Source organism: Chlamydotis macqueenii, chromosome 22 (genome assembly GCF_036417535.1).
Source record: "Chlamydotis macqueenii isolate bChlMac1 chromosome 22, bChlMac1.mat, whole genome shotgun sequence".
NCBI lineage: Eukaryota > Metazoa > Chordata > Aves > Otidiformes > Otididae > Chlamydotis > Chlamydotis macqueenii.
In genome coordinates this window covers 4339860-4357059 of record NC_141577.1, presented here as the reverse complement: position 1 = coordinate 4357059, position 17200 = coordinate 4339860, and the positions used below count along the sequence as shown (strand labels likewise).

Sequence of the window (17200 nt, the reverse complement as noted above, 5' to 3'; positions counted from 1 at the left end):
ACGACAGCCCTCCTCCCAAAGAGCCGGGCAGCATCGCTTCTTCCCGAGGCGACGGCGGACACGGCTCTGCTGCCCCGCTGTTGCTCCGAGCACCGGATCGGGCAAGAAGCAGTCAAACTAAAAGAGGAGATTAACCCCGTGGAGTGCCGGACATGAGCGAGGCGGGGAGGACAGGACGGGCTGTGGACAACCACCCTTCTGCTCTCCCAGCAGCCTCTGGGATAAGAGGCATTTTAAAGCAAAATTTCCTCTCCTCTGAGCGGAAGGACAAGGAGCTTCAAGGTTTCAGATGTTTTTGTAAGGGTGGAGGCAGGCAAATAGGAAATCTGGGATCTACAACCAGAGCTCGGTGCCAACACTAGCGCAAAGAGCAGTCAGAGTCCCCACAAGAAGGCTCTTGGCTGTTAAGACCTTGGTTTTTCCCCAGGAGGTGGGTATAGAGATAAGAGCTAATGGGCTCCTGCAAAACCTTCATGCCTCATGAGTAGGTGGGACAAAGATTAATAGTCCAGATTGGAAACTAAGTGGTGTATTTCAAAAGCAGCAGTCAGGAGGGGCAGAAAAATCAAGTGTGGAGAAGGGACAAGGTATGAGAGCGGAGGGAGAAGGAGGAAGCAAAGCACTGGAGACAGCACGAGGCATACAGCTGGGGGCAGGGAAGGGACACAGCAAATGAAACAAGGAAGGGACAGACCTAAAGAAGCCTTCCAGGAGGCTCTTGCTTTTCTTCTTTAAGAGAGTCATTAAGAAACTGATGGACAGCATGCGACCAGCAAGGGCCATCCAGAACTGCTTCACTTTCAGCGGCCAGGGCATGACAGCACAGCAGTTTTCCAGCCCAGCTAGCCAGACTGGTCATCAGGCGTTAGTCACTGTCACGTAACCGCCGCAGACCATACATTATCCCTAAATCCTACCATTCAGGAGCAAGTTAAATGAACTGCGAGGCCCCATATCCCTATCTTTCGGGCAAAGATAAGCATTTCCAGTTGCTTATTAATGCTGAAGATTGCATTTGTTTCAGTTTGTGTCACATACTCTGTTTTTAAGCGGCTGCAAGAACGGCACGCCGCGGGCACAGAGGACCTGCCCCGATCCCGCTGTAACGGGAGAAGAGAGGGAGTATGTTAAAAGGAAACTGCCTCTGAGAAACAGAAAACCGTCTGCAACGGACTTCTGATGAATATGGAAAAAGAGAAAGGCCTCAAATTGAACCACAGCGCTAGCCATGTGAGGAAAGCAGTTCAGTAATCTTTGCTGGTTGCAGAGCACCGCTGGTTGGGAGAGCCATAAGGACACGGGCCAACGCTGAAGCCAGTTGTGCGCCAAAGCCACACACACTGCTGCATCAATCGACGTTCAAAACACCCATCCTCCCAACCACCATGCTTCACACCTTCTTAAAAACAAGAAGTGAGGGCTTTTCTTAGGGTAACAAATTATTTTTCTCTGCCACTTGAATCAGAACCTTCCTACCTGCTCAGGGCAAGTATTTCCTCTGAAGTCTCCAAGTCCCGGCTTGAATCGAAGGAGGCTCCAAGCCTTGTTATGACGGCAGTGACTAAAAGCCAAACCATCCGAAAAACCCAGCTTTGCCCCGTAGTTCCTTTCCCCTCGCCTCCCCGCAGCTGTACGCTGCCCCACCTCCAGCCGGGCATTGCCAGAATTCCTCATAATTTCCCTCTCCCAAAGTGCTTACGCACGCGTTGCCGAGCCCCGGCCCGCTCCACGGCCCCGCGCCGGCCCAGAAAAAGTTTGCTGAGCATGAAAAAAAAAAAGCCCTGGAAGCTGAGTTCACCGCTCCTACATTCCTACCGATCTTCTAGCCACAACTGGCACCTCGTTTCCAGAACTCACCCGGCTTTTGCTTGGCATCAACCCTCCTACCAACTGCTGAGCTCACTGCACACGCAGTGGTCTCCGACGCCTCGTATTTCTCCAAGAAAGCGGGATCCACACAAAGGGCTTCTTCACCGATCCGACAGCCCGCTCCCTCCACAATTAGCTCTCACCTTGAACGCCTTGCTCACCAGTCTTTAAGTGGATTCTGACTTTGGCAATTATTTCTGTAAATACTCTTGGGGCGCTGAGGAACAAGCATGGCGCAACACGGGCACGCAAAGAGGAAAAAAAAAAAAAAAAGGGACTTGCAATTGTTGCCTTTCCGAATCCAGCACTTTGAGCAAAGGATGAGGTAAATTCAAGACGAACGTGCTGCTTCAAGATTTCTTATCAGCAAGTCATCGACCGCTCTCCCCGTGAGCTCTGCTGCAGCGGATCACTCAGGAATCCCAGTTCTGGACTTGGAATCGAGTACAATCGGTTTGTTTCAAACCAGAACTGCCAGTCTATAAACCCTGCGCACAAAGCCGCATCTTATTGACTATTTTTAATAAATAGGGCTGGCACAGTAAAATTGGACAATTGTTACGAACAATAAAGGAGACAGACTTTGATTACAAGTATTGAGAAGCAATACAGGAACATTTTAGGATTGAGTATTTGCTTTCCAACGCGAGTTCTGTCAACTGTAAACAGCAACTCAGAGCAAATACTCCTTAACAAGCAGTTTGGAGCAGAGCAGAAAACAGCACTGCACAGCAAGAGAGGAACCAGCCCCTTTTTTTTTTTTGGAACAGCAGGCAGATAGCACAGCCGACACAGCGGTGCGGAGGAGAAGGCAGGCAGGAGAACAAGGTGAGACACACGCACACACCGCACACAAAGAGCTGTAAATAACAGGCGAGTTGGAGCGAGGGATCTGGCAAGGTTCTGGTTCTCGCTGGTATTTGACCAGCTAGCATAGCATTACTGGGAGTCACCTGGGTAATTCCCCACTCAATGTGACACACAACCTCTTAGATCAGGGACCATCTGCAAATAAATCTGGACCCCAGCAGTGATATCATCTGTCATAGTGTCTGGTGTAGCACAAAGCACCTAAGGAGGACAGAGTGCATTTTCGGGGGGAAAGGGAGAAAAATTAGGCTTGATTTTAAAGTATGTCAGGCTGACCAATCAACCTGCCCTCAGCAGGGCTTAAAAAAAAAAAAAATCCTCTGCCTGGACACAAACAGGCAGCATAGTCAAGGAGACCGAGGCTTCAGCTAAGCGCCTTGGAGAGCAGCCTTCAGGAGAACCCGTCGGGGGATTAGACACACCAGCAGGTTTGGGAATGAGGGAGGAAGGAGATAATCAGATCTGAAATTCCCATCAGTATGAAATGAGACTTAACTCAGTGGCTTGCCAACACAGACTGACTGTTCTTTCTAATGTCTGTGACAACTCCGCTTCAAATTTCAAGCTTTTCTCAGCAGTAACTACTCCCCCATGTAGCTGTAATGGCCAGAAAGAGACTGGCTTTTATGTAACCCCAAAAGACTAGCAGAAAGGGAAGCAGCAGCCACACACACACATGGAGAACTGGGGGAAAAAAAAAAAAAAAAAAAAATCCAGCAGAAGGCTCTGCTGAGTGCTCAGGGCTATATCCAACCTCACAAAGCGACCACGGAGAAGTGGGATGCAGCAATCAGAAATGCTACAGTTCCACGCTCGAAGAGAGACCTAGCAATCAGTGCTGCATCCGAGCAATAGGGAGAGAAATTATAGAGCAAACTGCCATGTGATGCCACAAACCGCTCCATCCCGCCAGCTGTAACAAGTATTCATTCCCAAAAACGCGTCACGGGCTCATCTGTCATTAACAGCCCGCTCTGCCAGCAGCTGAGCAGGAGTCAGCGGCGAAGGGCAGCTGCAGGGCTGCTTCCTTTCACAGTGGTCTATTCTCTCCAAAAGCCACGGGGGAGACGCACGGGTAAAACCCCCACCCCGGGCGCAGGGGGAAACGTTGCCCACCGTCTCTTACCAGCCGTAAGAGGGAAAGCGCAGGCTGCGTTTTCACCCACCACGGCACGAAAGCTTTCCTGAAGCAGGATCTACCAAAAACTACGGGGCCTTCAGGAGAACGCAGCCAGCCGCTCGCCAAAAAAGAAAAAAAAAAAAACCACCCCGTACCCAACCCCTCTGTATATTAATAATCCACTTCAATCCCCAACCAGAGAACTTTGCAGATACGATCTGCCGGCATTACGAAAGAGATGTTTCGGCAATAGCGTGGGGCAAGAGCAGCGCCGCACGCTTCCACAGCGATGTTCTGACACCAGGCAACGTCAGCCCTGATCTCGCAGAATAACGAAGCATTGTACAGCGCGCTGTGGAGTCCTTGAGACAACAAACACTCAGCTCGCTCAGTTCCCTGAGTAAAAAATACACTTTTTTTTTCTCCCCCCCCTTGTTCCCCCCTCCTCTCCAGTCTGCTGGCTCTGAAAAATGCAAAAGAGGCTCAGAAAGCCATTTTCTGTGTTTTTTTTTTCCTCTGGCTCCTGCATTATCGTCATCATTTACTGCCCTCAAGGGGATTGCACAGGTGTGACTGAAAATTTGGCTCTTCCTTTTAAACTTTTGTTATCAGCTTTACTGGAGATGATCTTGCTGGAATAAATGCCAGCCTGCTCTCCTGGAGAGGGACTTGCTTGAAGCTGCTGGCAGAAATCAAGCTGGGAGTGGAAGGATGGGGGTGTCACTAACAGGGAACATACAGATCCTCCTGGCTTCTGTTGGAGCACAAATACCAGCAGTTTGACCTAGACTTTTTTTTTAAATTATTATTCCTAAAACCACAGCGTTGCCCTAATTAATGTTTCCATTCATTTAGTTGAAAAACAAGTTAAACAAAGCCAGTCACCTGGCGTTCCTATCAATGTCTGACTAGGATACAGGCAGAACAAATGCATTTAAGTAAAACTCTAGAAGAGATGTGACAAGAGAGAGGCAGTTTAGCTCAATTAAAGAGAGCTGTCGCAGGGATTTGATTTGCAGGATACAGAACTATCGATTAAATTGGAATTAAAGCTCCGACACAGAAAGGTTTCAAGGTCTTTGCTGTGAGGATATACATCAGGAGAGAGGCAGGGCTCTTTCAGCGCCAGAAGAGCTCTGGCTTTGTTGCTTCCTAGGAAACAGGAGCAGCAAAGGGAGCAGAAGGCTTTCTGTCAAACCTCTGAATAATTTTGGCAAGGATACAAGGTCAGCGACAACACAGAGCAGTATCACGAGCTTCAATCAACAGGTAGCTTTGGCGTACTCAGGTACAGAAAACCCACCATAGGTTCTCAAGTATTGTAGGGGTACGTGGGCAGGGTTCGGTCCATCGGCAGGAGGTCTCCAACCAACGACACCAAACCACTCTCCGAAGTCAACGAGACTATTCAACGAGTCAGCCTTAACCCGTCCCAGCAGACGAGTTCCTTGAGCAGCAACAACACCCAGGGCGAGCAGCCACAGCAACCCAAGAGAGAGATGTCTACTGAAACAGGATTGCTGCTCCGCCCCAAAAGCCAGTCCTTAAAAGTCAAGGTTGAGGAGCTTTCATGGCAAAGTCATCTGTTTATTTCTGTCCCAATCCAGGCAAAACGAGCTCCCGATAAAATACAAAGATTTCATTTTCCAAGCCTGGAAGTCTGTAACAGCACTGAATTCACTTCAGGTGGTCTTGACTAGAAGAGATGCAATTCAGGCGGCAACACAAGCGGCATCATTCCCACCAGCTTCACCTGGAGGTACTGCAGGGACCGGAGCCTCACGCCGTCGCTGCGGGGATGCCAGCGCGGAACCACGGGCCAGCTCCTGCAAAGGGTGCGTGGCTGCTAAAGCGAACGCCGCTGAATCGCTCATTCCCAGGCTGAATTACTGCTAATGAGGATAGCATGTTTTCTTCCTCTCCTTCACACCAGCCTCCTCCAGCAAGAGGAAAGGCTTGTGCCTGTTAGCACTAACAAAGCGCTCGGCGCAAAGCGCAGCTCTCACAATACATCAGCACATTTTCATTCTAGGGCAGCGCTCGGTAATTAATACGGAAACAGAGGGTGTGGTTTTTTGTTTTTTTTTTTCTAAATGACTTATTCCCGAAGTCTGAACATATTTTAACCTTCCTTTTCAGCAGATAAACTCTGGCTCATTTGCAGCTAAGCTCAGCCTCCCCTCCTTTAACACACACTAAACTATTTTGATTAATGAAAGAGTAGGAACAAACCAGTTCCAAGTGTTTTCTATACAGCTCAACTGCTCTTTCAGTTTCAACTCACGCCTAGATAATTATATCACAGCTCTGAGTGCCCCCACCCTTCTGCTGCACTTGGGGAATACTGGAAAGATAAGTCTTTTCTTAATTATTAAATGTAAATAGCTCATTAAATATAATCCAATTACTTTAATTGTAAGAAAAAGGAAGTAATTACAATATGTACATGTATTCTTGCCTGAACAGTTTTAATATCTTAAATGAATCTTTGCAGCATTAATATTTTAAGTTAACCTTTGACACGAGGGTGGGGGGGAGACACTGGCTCCCTGATATTTTCCAGAAGTGTTATATCTACTGGGATTTCTGTCACAAAAAAAACCCCAAGAGAACAGCCTTGAGCATCTAAATTAAAATGGTTTATGAACAGTGTCTTCATAAAGTCAAAATAACACATGGGTTTTCTATTGTGAGGGAAAAAAAAAAGAAAAAAAAAGATACATGTGATGCGACATTAAGACCCTAAATCTGCTTTTTGGATCTCAGAAGCCAGGTGAGACGGGTACTGCTGGGAGCTCGGGAGAACAGGCAGGCGCCACCCCACCAGCACCCAAAGCCACCATGTATCTGGGGGTTTCGAGGCAGTTCTCCTTTCCCACGCCTATGGACTGTCCTGGCCAAGGGCAGGAAGAGGAACCGCAGCTGGGGGAGAGGGGCCCTGCCCCACGTCTGGGATTACCCAGTTCTTCCGTGGAGGTGCCCAGCGAGGCGACCCCGCAGAAACACAGAACCTGGTTTTTGTGCGCGCACGAGCCATCTGTGCAACGTACGGGCACGGCGCATGATCCCGGGCTGCCATTTGGGATTTGCAGGCAAAGCTGCAGGAAGCTGTGAGTAGCGGTCTTCTGGTTTTGCTCAACAGCATGACAATCTCACTTTCTCCATCCGTGCAGCCAGCGGGACCGAACAACGGTCCAGGCAGACTTCAGCAAGGCCCCACTGTTTCACTCAGCCCCCCTAGCCTGACAGAGCAGGGTCAGATTTCAGCTTGGCCGTGGTGACAGATGCCTGTGTAATCTCCTCGGGACAGTCAGAAAAATATTCTTTCTAAGCTGTAGTTGTTTCCATTTTGCATGTTCTGAGCCCAGTGGTGATCTCACCTTATGTAATCTGCAGTGCGAACTCCAGGCTCTGGACCATCCAAAACTACTTCAGAACGCTTGAAACCACCACTTTATTGAACCGATCTTTTTGGGAGAAGAGAGATTGGGCCTTTTTAGGGATGCTAAAGATGCAAGACCTTCTATCAAAGCTCACCACAAGGTCTGTAATAAGCTGCTTTATGGAAATCTCTCATGTGAAGCCAGACCCTAGATGTCACCTCCTTGATACAATATTGAATTCTCAATAGCCACCAAACGGCTATTTTGTATGAGTTAATTACACGCGTTTTTAATTTAGCCTCCGAAAGGGAAGCGGCCAGTTATTTCCCGCTGCCCTAGACAGAAGGTAAAGGTTTGACACAAGCTGTGTTTATAGCTCTACGCTTTCCTCCAGCAAAGGATCAGCTCGGCAGCTGTTGGTATTGAAAGAACAGGATCTGGGTGTGTGCACGGTTCTCGCTTGCCTTTTTTTTTTTTTTTTTGCAGCTGCAAGGCCAAAACCATAAGAGCGTGTGCTTTTTCTGACGGTGCACAAAAGCAGGGTGCCTGAAAGAACTCGCTTCCGCTCTGGCAAGCACTCAGCGAACTATTTGCTGGGCTAAGGGGTGGTCGGGGAACTTTCACCCATCCATTCAGCCAGGGCCGCCGTTCCCCCTCCCTCCCAATTAAATCCCATTTTTCGCACTCCACGCATGAACCGCAGCTACACCGATACATCAGATATTGCGGCTGATAGCCTTCTCTCAATGCCACTTAAAGCCCTCCAGCGCGGAGCTGTCTGAAAGCAAAGCATCATTCATTCTTTGAGCAACAGAAAAAGACTTTTGCTATACAGAGACTTGAAGTAAGATTCTAAGAAGTCGGAAAAGGGCATCCAGTGAAAGAGGAAATGAGAAATTAAAACCGCATTCAGTCTTATTAGTGGTAATACAATAGGTCAACAAAGTACTTTGCAAAACTCGCCAGCATGTGAACGATTTCTGCAGAACTCGCTCCAATGCGACCAGTGACACCAGCCCGTTTGGCTGTTATGGAAAAAAAGCAAAGATTGTCAGCGGCTATTTTAAACAGCTCAGCTGGGAGGGGAGGTGGCTGGAGCTATGACCCCCATGCCTCGCAGGAGAGTACACTTTTGAGACAAGAACAGGAAGAATATTCCCCCTCCTCCTTTTCCATCTGAAACATTTTCTCTCTCTCTGGGGATTTCCAGCATCTTATAAGCGAAGCCTCTCTGAAGTACCGCAAAGTGGCATCGCTCATCGTTTCAGTAATGACAGTAAATAAGCTCCAGTATTTTGTTGATCCTTTTCCTTTCGCTTTACAAACAAAAGGTCAGAGTCATTAGCCCAGTTTTACGAGCGGGGAGAAAAAGAGGCTCAGAAGAGGCAGGTTGCTCTGTAACATCATCGGAAGCATCAGCAAACAAACAAGACAAGAAACACTAAGCCAGAGGACTCAAGAATAGCCATGCTAGGTCATCCAGCCTCCAGATAAACGAGCATCCTCTGTCCATGGGTGGCCAGACATCAGACGCACAAAGAAAAGAGCACGAGAACAAGGCAAGCCCACAACAGTTCTCCCTGCTGTTCTTTTCCACGTTGCAGCATCCCACCGCACCTTAAGACCATGCGGAAGCAAACGCTATCATTTAATTGTCCTTTACGGATTTCACTTCCATAAAGCGCTCTCATCAGTTCCTGAACTCACCTAAACAGTCAGCATCCCTGAAACCCCGGGGCAGCAAGCCCCACATTTATCACACGCTAGGGTGAAGAGACGCTGCCTTTTATGCCCTTCACCTTACAATTAGGAGATTTTAATCTCAAATCTACGTGCGTCTTTGCTTCATCAAGGACTTGTTCAAATAAACGTATCACCATTCATACTAAACAAGCACCTTCTGAGAAGAAAGGTTATCTGGCTGCATCAGACAACAAAAGAGAAACTCTCAATTCTTATTGAGCACTTTCAGCAGAAACCAAAATAATAAACTCCTGGTTTATGTTTGATTCACGGCAGCAGTAAGAACAAGTTATTTTTAGCGGCCAGCTCTCTGCGCGTTGTCCGTCCCTTTCTCAACCATTCACCGCTTCCCACAGCAACGCAGGAGAATCAAACCCTCCAAGTCACCAGTGGTCTCGGAGCAGCTCCTCTAAAGCGGTGGCACAGCAACAGCCTCCCATGCAGAAATTTAAGCCCTCAAGAACAAATGCTAACTGCTGCTGCTTCACAGGCATCTCCCTTCTTCCTCTCTTGGTGTCACAGCATCCTTTAAACCACCACTTCTCCCCAAAACAGGCCTGGGATACTGCTCTGTAAGAGAAGACAACACAGAAGGCATTGAAGGAACAGAGCATGTCGCCACTGACCCCCTTTCCGGGAGACCAATTAAGATTCCTGGTCCTTTAAATTTTCTTCATTAAATTGCCTGGCAGATGCATACTTGAGATACGTCTGTGCTCCACCACTTCTCCAGCGGCAACATAATACCAGAAAGCTTTACTGCGATTTCAAGAATTAGGGTAGGATCTAGAGGAACTATTTCCCAGGCCCATTACTGCAGCGAAGGCGAGCTCGGGATGGAGAATGTGATTAACGCTTTGCGCTGCCGCCGCGCTGCTTGCTCAACAAAATAACGTGGAAGTTCACATTTCAGTTCTTCTGGGAGAGGACCTCCCTCCTACTGCCTCCTAGGCAGGAAAAAAAAAATAATCCTGCAGACCTTCAGATGGAAAAACAGACCTTACATAAATGAGAATCAGGCCTGAATTTGATAACCACCTGTAGAAGCTCCTGTCAGCAAGCTGACAGGCAGCACCGGAAGCCTCCCCTCCTCAAAAAAAAAGAAAACACACCGTCTTTTTATGACACAGAGTTGCAAAAATACAAAGGAAGTAAATGTCACTGGGGTGGTTCTGTTCCGAGCAGTTATTTGCCTATTACCCAGAAGCCATTTCCACACGCCTTTTTTTAAATCCAGTGTTTATAAATACCTAAAATATTTAAATAAATGTTAATCTGCAGTAACTAAGGGCCAGATCTCACAAATATTTATCCTTGCACAGCGAGAATAACTACTCAAATACACAATTTCTTACTACAGGTCCCATTAGAAGCAAGAGCGCTGCTGAAGACAGCAGCACAGCATAAGACAGGCTGGGAAAAGAGTTTTGCATTTTGCTTTCCCAGATTTCCGCACAGTGAAAGCGTCGCTTTTGGTTTGCCTCCTGTGCACAGCGTTACTTTAGAAACTCTACAAAGCAGCGAGCCCAGCGCCGAGCCATCGGGCAGCGGTCTGTTCCGGCTGGTTTAACCCTCAGAAGCAGCTTTTGGCAGGGTGTGTTTTTGCCGGGTGCCGGCGTCCCATTCCGTGTGGGGACAACAGGAACGTTGTACGCAATACGTGCAAACACAATCGCTGTTCGGTCCTTTTCCTGGTTTGCGAGCGACTCACGCGGCACATGCAGCAATGTGTTTTGCTCAGCTGAGTGACCAAAGGCTAAGTATTCTCATCAAACCTAGCAGAGACAAAACGGAAATCTTATATTTAAAGTTATTAAATATTTGAGTCCCGAAAGCTCACAGAGAGAAACTATCTGGAAGGATTAAAGCTGAGTGTTACACTTGTCGAAATCTTCCTTATTGTAGTCTGTCAAAGAAAACTAACCTGATTTTGTGGAAACATTAATCCTAACAACCTTCTTTGTTCTTCTATCACCACAAAATAAAAAAAAAAAAGAAAAAAAAAAAAAGAAAAAAAAAAAAGAACAGAGATGGATTTGCTGCTGTAACTATATGCATATGAGGCAATCACTGAAGTTTTAACCCCTCCACCCACACTCTGCGATTATCTAAGCTTTGTGAATGAAATCAACTTTTCCTAGACCAGCCCTGAAGAATGAGATATATTCAAGGCACGCAGAGAAACTGGGCTGGCAGTTATCACAAAGGTTGTATTCTTTTTAATGAATCACTGCTCACAAATACCTTCTGAGCCATGACTTAAAAATACACCATTTCTGTCCGCTGTGTCACGTTATTCCCAGGGAAAGCAGTTTTATCCTCTGCTTAAAAGAATTTTACCACTAACTCATGCCTTCAGACCCCTAAAGACGCGCGGGCTGCCGTTTCCAGCCTCTACCCCTCACTTCACACCACATTCCAAACAGGATTTGTACAAAACGAAGTAGCTAGAAACACACCGTATTTTCTTCTTCCTTTCCTGCATCCTCTTACCCACCCCTCAGCATAGTTTTGTAAAACCAGAGCTTGAAAGATTTGTTAGGAATGCAGGCCGGCGAGAAGCCCGAGTGAGAAAGAGGAGGGGGGAGCCTGCGGTCTGAGACCAGGCAGTTTCATGACACCACTGTCTTTTTGCAGGGCTGGGGACGGGGGTGTAGGAACGGTGAAATGGGAGCAGGGGTCTTGGAAATGTCACCGCGCAGCGGTTTGGAAAAACCTGATCAGCAGCACATAGCTTTATCTTCCCAGCTGGGAAGAGGAAGGAATCTGACAGGCGTGAGCCATCAGAAGGGGTTTTTTTTGTTTAAATTTTTTAAAAGTGGAATTTGGGGCATTTACTTTTTGAACTTGTTACCAAACAGATTAAAAAGAAAAAAAAAATCACATTCCCTTCAATAGCAGTAAAAACAGACAATTCAGGGAAAGTTCACACTCAGTTCGCCCCTGGCCGTTTATCCTCTCACAACCCGCGCTTACGGAGTACAGCAAGGCTTCACTCCGCTTCAGCCGGGCGACACAGGGAGCTGGCGAAGCTGCTCCTCATCCCAACCAGAACAGGGCTTTTACCCGAGCAGAAGCCGATGCCTCGGAAGGTAGGAGTCCTGGCTTTGATCCCCACCCTCACCAACCCGCCCAGGGACAATACTGACAACTGGAGCTTGACCAAAGATCAGCGTTAGGGTCTCTAAAGCTTGGGATAAGCTCTCTCATTCAAACTTTGTTTTCAAGCACAATCTTTAAAAAAAAAAAAAAAAAAAAAAAAAAAAAAAGAGAACCAGAGCGCCTGGTCTGCTCCGTCCCAGTTCCTGGATAAAGCTTGTCCTTGGCTGTGAATGCAAGTGTATTTATTTTCAAAGTCACTCTATCAACACGCTGTCTGTGTTTTCAGCGGGTAGATGTTAGCTTTGGTTTGTTTTTAACTAAGTTTTGGAATAAACTCTGGATTGGTTTCTATGACAAAAACTCACTCAAGGTCAATAAGGGGCAAATCGGAATGAAAAGTGTCGCAACGCAGCACTTCAAATTCCTGCAGCACTGAGCAGAAACTGATTCTGCAGACGTTTAAAATGCGTGGAAAACACAATTATTCCCCTTCCTCATGTGACCAAGCACACAGACTTCAGTACTTCCCATAAAGTAACATTTTGCCCTGACTTTGTCCCAGGGAAGCACACACACATAAACCTTGCTGGCTTCTCGCATCTTTTACTTCCAACTTTTCCATCTCACAAGACTTTGGGAAGGACGCGCAAGCGTGAGGGTCACAGAGAGCTCTGTCAATTATGACCCTGCCTGCAGCCAGTGTACTTAATAAAAGTTTTTTAACCTTAATTAATATAATTTCATGTCCACCAACATCTGCAGGGCTGAAAGATTTAGACATTCAGTGCTTCCTAGCATCTGATCGAACAGGCCTGCTCCTGGCATTAACACATCACGCAGTCCCACCAGTGGTCTGATCTACGTAGAGGTGTCCAATTCTGCTACTGCTACTAATGAAAGTAAAACTGTAATGCCAGAAGTTTCACATTTGGCAGGAAAAAAATATATCCTACCATGGGAAGGTCCTTGAGGTCAGCTAACAACCACCAAGGTGGAGCTGCAATCTCTTCCCTTTCTCCAAAGGACATATGTTATTTGAATCCCAAAGGAGCAAGCCCAGCACAAACCTAAACGCTGGTGAGGTGCAACCCCAAGGACATTCCCTAACGACTTACTTCTTCTCTAGAAGAAATACGGTCAGAGGTCACGGGCAGGTCAGTGCACTTGACCAAACTACCTGACCATATCCCGTTAGCAACCTCCAAAGCTTCCTTTCAGAGAGCGCCCAGGGATTTAGTATTGGAGAAAACATTTTCCAGAGCATGCTACAGCACCCACACAGCCTCACCCCAAGTAGTCTCACATTTTGTGTGCCCACAGTTCACAGTCAAGGGGCTCACACACATCCTGAAAGCATAGCCAGGCATACCGAAGGGTGCATCACTTGTGCGGCAGGAAGGCAGCCAGGAGGAAGAAGTCGCTTTCACAGCAACACTGCCTGAGCAGAGTCACCAGAGTTTGCACCACCAAGGGCAGCCAGCTCACACCCGGACAGATAGACTTTGTACACAGACAAGCACACGTTTGCACAAGCACTGATGTCAAACCTGGTCAGCAAAGGCTGCAATCAGCCTGGAAAGGGAGGGACCCCCATCCCCCAGAACAGCACCACTGCCTCTCCCTTAGAGGGGACCCTGCAGCCCCCCCCCTTCTCCGCAGCCCCCCCTCAAGACATTCCCCGCTAAGTCAGACCTCGGTAACGGCCCCAGGACAGCAGACACCAGCGAGGCCTCGGCAGAGCCCAGCAGACAGGCATTTCCTAACCCAAGACAGGGCCCTGACCCCTCTCCGGCCGGGCCTGCCCCCTCCCTACACCCCAGCCCCTCCGGCCAGCCCAGCCACGGCCCAGGGCACACACCCTGCGCTGAGCCATGGCCCCTGGGAGGGGCTGGGCAAGTGTCAGCCCAGGAACGAAGCCGTTTCCTCCTCTCCGTCCCCAAGCCGGGGCCAGGCTCGCCCCAAACCCCCCAGCCCGGGGGGCACCGGGGCCCGCACCGGCCGGGGACTCACTATCTGGCAGGAAACAGTGCCCGGCTTAGCCCGACGGCTCACTATTTGGCAAGGGCCTAGCGGCCCACCCCGGCGCCTCCGCCCCCCTCCCCGGGGAAGAGGCGGCCCGGGAGGCCCCGGGAGTCACCGTTCGCCCCTCTCGTACTCACCCCTCTCCGCCGCTGTCCCCTCCGGCCCCCTCGGCTCGCTACCACCAGGGCGGGCCAGCCCGGCCGTCCGCCATTCCACGGCTCCCCCTCCCTGCCCTGACCGAGCCTCGCCCCGCCTCCTCCCGGCCGCCGGTCCGCTGCGCCATTGGCTCGCCGGCCAACGATACTACCACGCTATTGGCTTTTCCTGGATGTCTATCAAAGCCTCCCTACGCCACTTGCGTACGAAACTTGAGCAGCAGAAGAACCCCACCCAAGCCGGCCGCGCAAAGAGAGTAAACAGGGAGGAACGTACCATTATGGGGAGAAGACGGGGCGATCCCCGCGCGGGTTTGGGACAGATTGCGGGGGCAGAGAGGAGAATCGAGACACCACGCACAGCCACGACATTTTCAAATTATGGGGTCTGCGTCTGGGAGCGCCTGAGCTCGATATTCTTCCAGGTGGCTTTGGAGGAAAGAGGGCTCTCTCTCTTCCGTACTCCCCCCCCTCGAGAGCTCCCCTTTGGTGTTGCCTTTCGCCTCTATGGTCTCACTCCCGGGGAGGAAAGTTCCACCTGGGGGAGCGGGGGTGTCACTCCAGGGCGGGGCGGGGAGCTGCGGGACAGGGGTCAGAGGGGCAGGAGTGTGGGGTGCGGGTCAGGGGGCAGGGCTGGGGGGGGGGACACAAGGGGAGGGGACAGAGTTGGACGGGGGGAGGGGTGGGGGGCTTTGGGGAGAGGTGGGGGGAGTGGCAGTGGGGCAGGGGAGTGACAGGGACGGTGCTGGGCTGGTCCCAGCCCCCCAGCCCTCTTCACCCCAAACCAGCGTGGGGGGTCCCCAGCCCCCCATCCACCTCCAGAGCCAAAGCGGGGCAGGGGATCGCCAGCCCCCACACCGGGGTGTTGGGGGCTCAGCCCCTTATTTGCCTCCAGCCTCTAAACCAGGGCGAGGGGTCCCCAGCCCCCCCATCCACCTCCACCCCAAACCAGCATGGGGGGTCCTCAGCCCCCCCGTCTGCGCCCAAGCCAGGGCGAGGGGGGCAAAGCCCCGCTCCCTGCCCGTCTTTGAGCCCAAGTGACCTCGGCAGCGCCCTGCGGCTCAGCCTGGCCCTCGGCAGGGCCGAGGCGATGCCAAAATTGAAACGGCGGGAGCAAAGACTTGATCAAAAATTACCGGCACGCGGCGTTTCTGCCTGCGCACCTGGATATTAAATCTTTCCTCCCCTGCCTGATTATCAGCGTTAAGCGCCGGGTTCGTTTCTGCCCGCGGAAGAGGGAGCGGGATGAAGGGCACCGGGCGCAGCCGTATCTCTTCGGTGCTCAGGGCGCTCCTGCTCTAAACCGAAGCGCAGGGAGTGAATCACCAGCACTCCCCGACGATGGGGAGCAAACAAATCCCGCTGCTGGGAGCCGCGGCGGCAGCCGGGGAGGGCGCCCTGGCCGCGGGCATCGCCGACGGGCATCGCCAGCGGCCCTGACTGGGGCAGCCCGGGGGTCGCTCTGGTTTGTGCCGTGCCCGCCCGTTTCGCCCGCAGCTCCTGCCTGCTCTGCCCCATGGCACAGCCTTCGCCCGCTCCTGGGGTCTCCCTGCCCGCTCCTGGGGTCTCCCTGCCACCGCCGCCACCTCCTCCTGGGCGAGACGGCCACGTGCGCCTGTTGCGAGCAGCCATTCCTTCCCCGTGTTGCATCACCCCCCCTCCACGTGCGGCCGCCTTGGGTGTGATGCTCAACACCTCCTGGTGCCCCCAGCACCCTCCGGCCCCCCAGCACCCCCATGTCCCTCTCTAGGGGTGCAAAGCAAGGGCCGAGGCGCTGCTGGAGGCCGCTCGGCTCCAGGTTTTCCAGGCTGCCAGCGAGCCATTCCCTTGAAGATCTGCTTCTATCTCAAGGTGTCACAGCCTCAAGGGAACCACCTAATCTGTATCTGCTCCGCAACCTTTATCTCTCCCCGGCTGTGTGAGAGGCTCTGTTTATAGCTGCTGAATAATACCTGCTAAATTGCAGGATCCAACCCCCCCCCCCCTCAGCCTCGGTACCCCCTGACACTTGTTTCTCTGCAAAAGGGATGCTTCTGCCTGCCAGGTGCCTTCCCTGTGTTTTGCTGGAGGTAAATGATGCTCAGGGGAACAGGGAAGGGCAGCTGGGCTGCTCCTGCCTCCCCGCTGAGCTCCAGCCGCGGCCAAACCCCTGATAACCCCAGACAGAGCCTGGCATAAATTGCTGCCGCCTCCGGCTTCGTTCCAGCCCCGCTTCCCCCCGCCGTGCCTGGGCTTTGAATCTGCTGAAAACGAAGTGGGATCCAGGAGGTCCAGCCTCATCCTTCCTCTTGGTGACCCAGGGATGGAGGAGCGGACATCCTGCGCGGGAGGGAGGAGACGGCAGCTGATCGCAGCCCTGGCCTCGCACAAGGGCACGGCCACGTCCTCGCCCCGGGACGGCGGCCAAGCAGCTCTCTGGAGTCACCCACCATCTGCCAGGGAGCCTTGGGTGCCCCTTCCCCGGCCAACCGCCCCTGTCCCGGCCCTGCCGTCCTGCTCCCCGGCGTCTCACAAAATGGCCGAGGAGCCCCTGCAGCGTGGCACAGGGGCAGAGCAGCGCCGACTGCATCCCTGCGGGAAAGGAGCCGGGGCTGTCAGCACCGGAGCTGCGAGGATGCTCCGGAAATGCGCACCCAATGGCGTGCTCCGCCTTCTCCTGCATCCCTGATTCCCGTGAACCACCACACCCTGGCATCAATCCGAGCCGCAGCCGTGAGCTGGGGCGCGTGGGATGCGCAGGGTGCCCGGAGCACGCGGGATGCACGGGGCACACAGGGTGCAGCAGGACACGGGCGATGAATGGGGTGCCCAGGGTGCATGGGATACCTGGGATTCCCAGGATGCAGAGGACACCTGGGGTGCCCAGGGTGCATGGGATACCTGGGATTCCCAGGATGCAGAGGACACCTGGGGTGCCCAGGGTGCATGGGATACCT

The 17200-nt window shown here is 51.4% G+C and overlaps 1 protein-coding gene across 1 annotated transcript in view; it reads right to left on the bottom strand.

Annotated features, from left to right (window-relative positions):
• Nucleotides 1-14318, bottom strand: part of WASF2 (WASP family member 2) — a 33262-nt gene extending 18944 nt beyond the window's left edge. The window contains exon 1 of the mRNA XM_086764987.1: nt 14247-14318. The gene's annotated coding sequence lies outside the window, so the exon portion shown is untranslated. The remainder of the gene's footprint in view (nt 1-14246) is intronic.
• Nucleotides 14319-17200: the final 2882 nt, after the last annotated feature.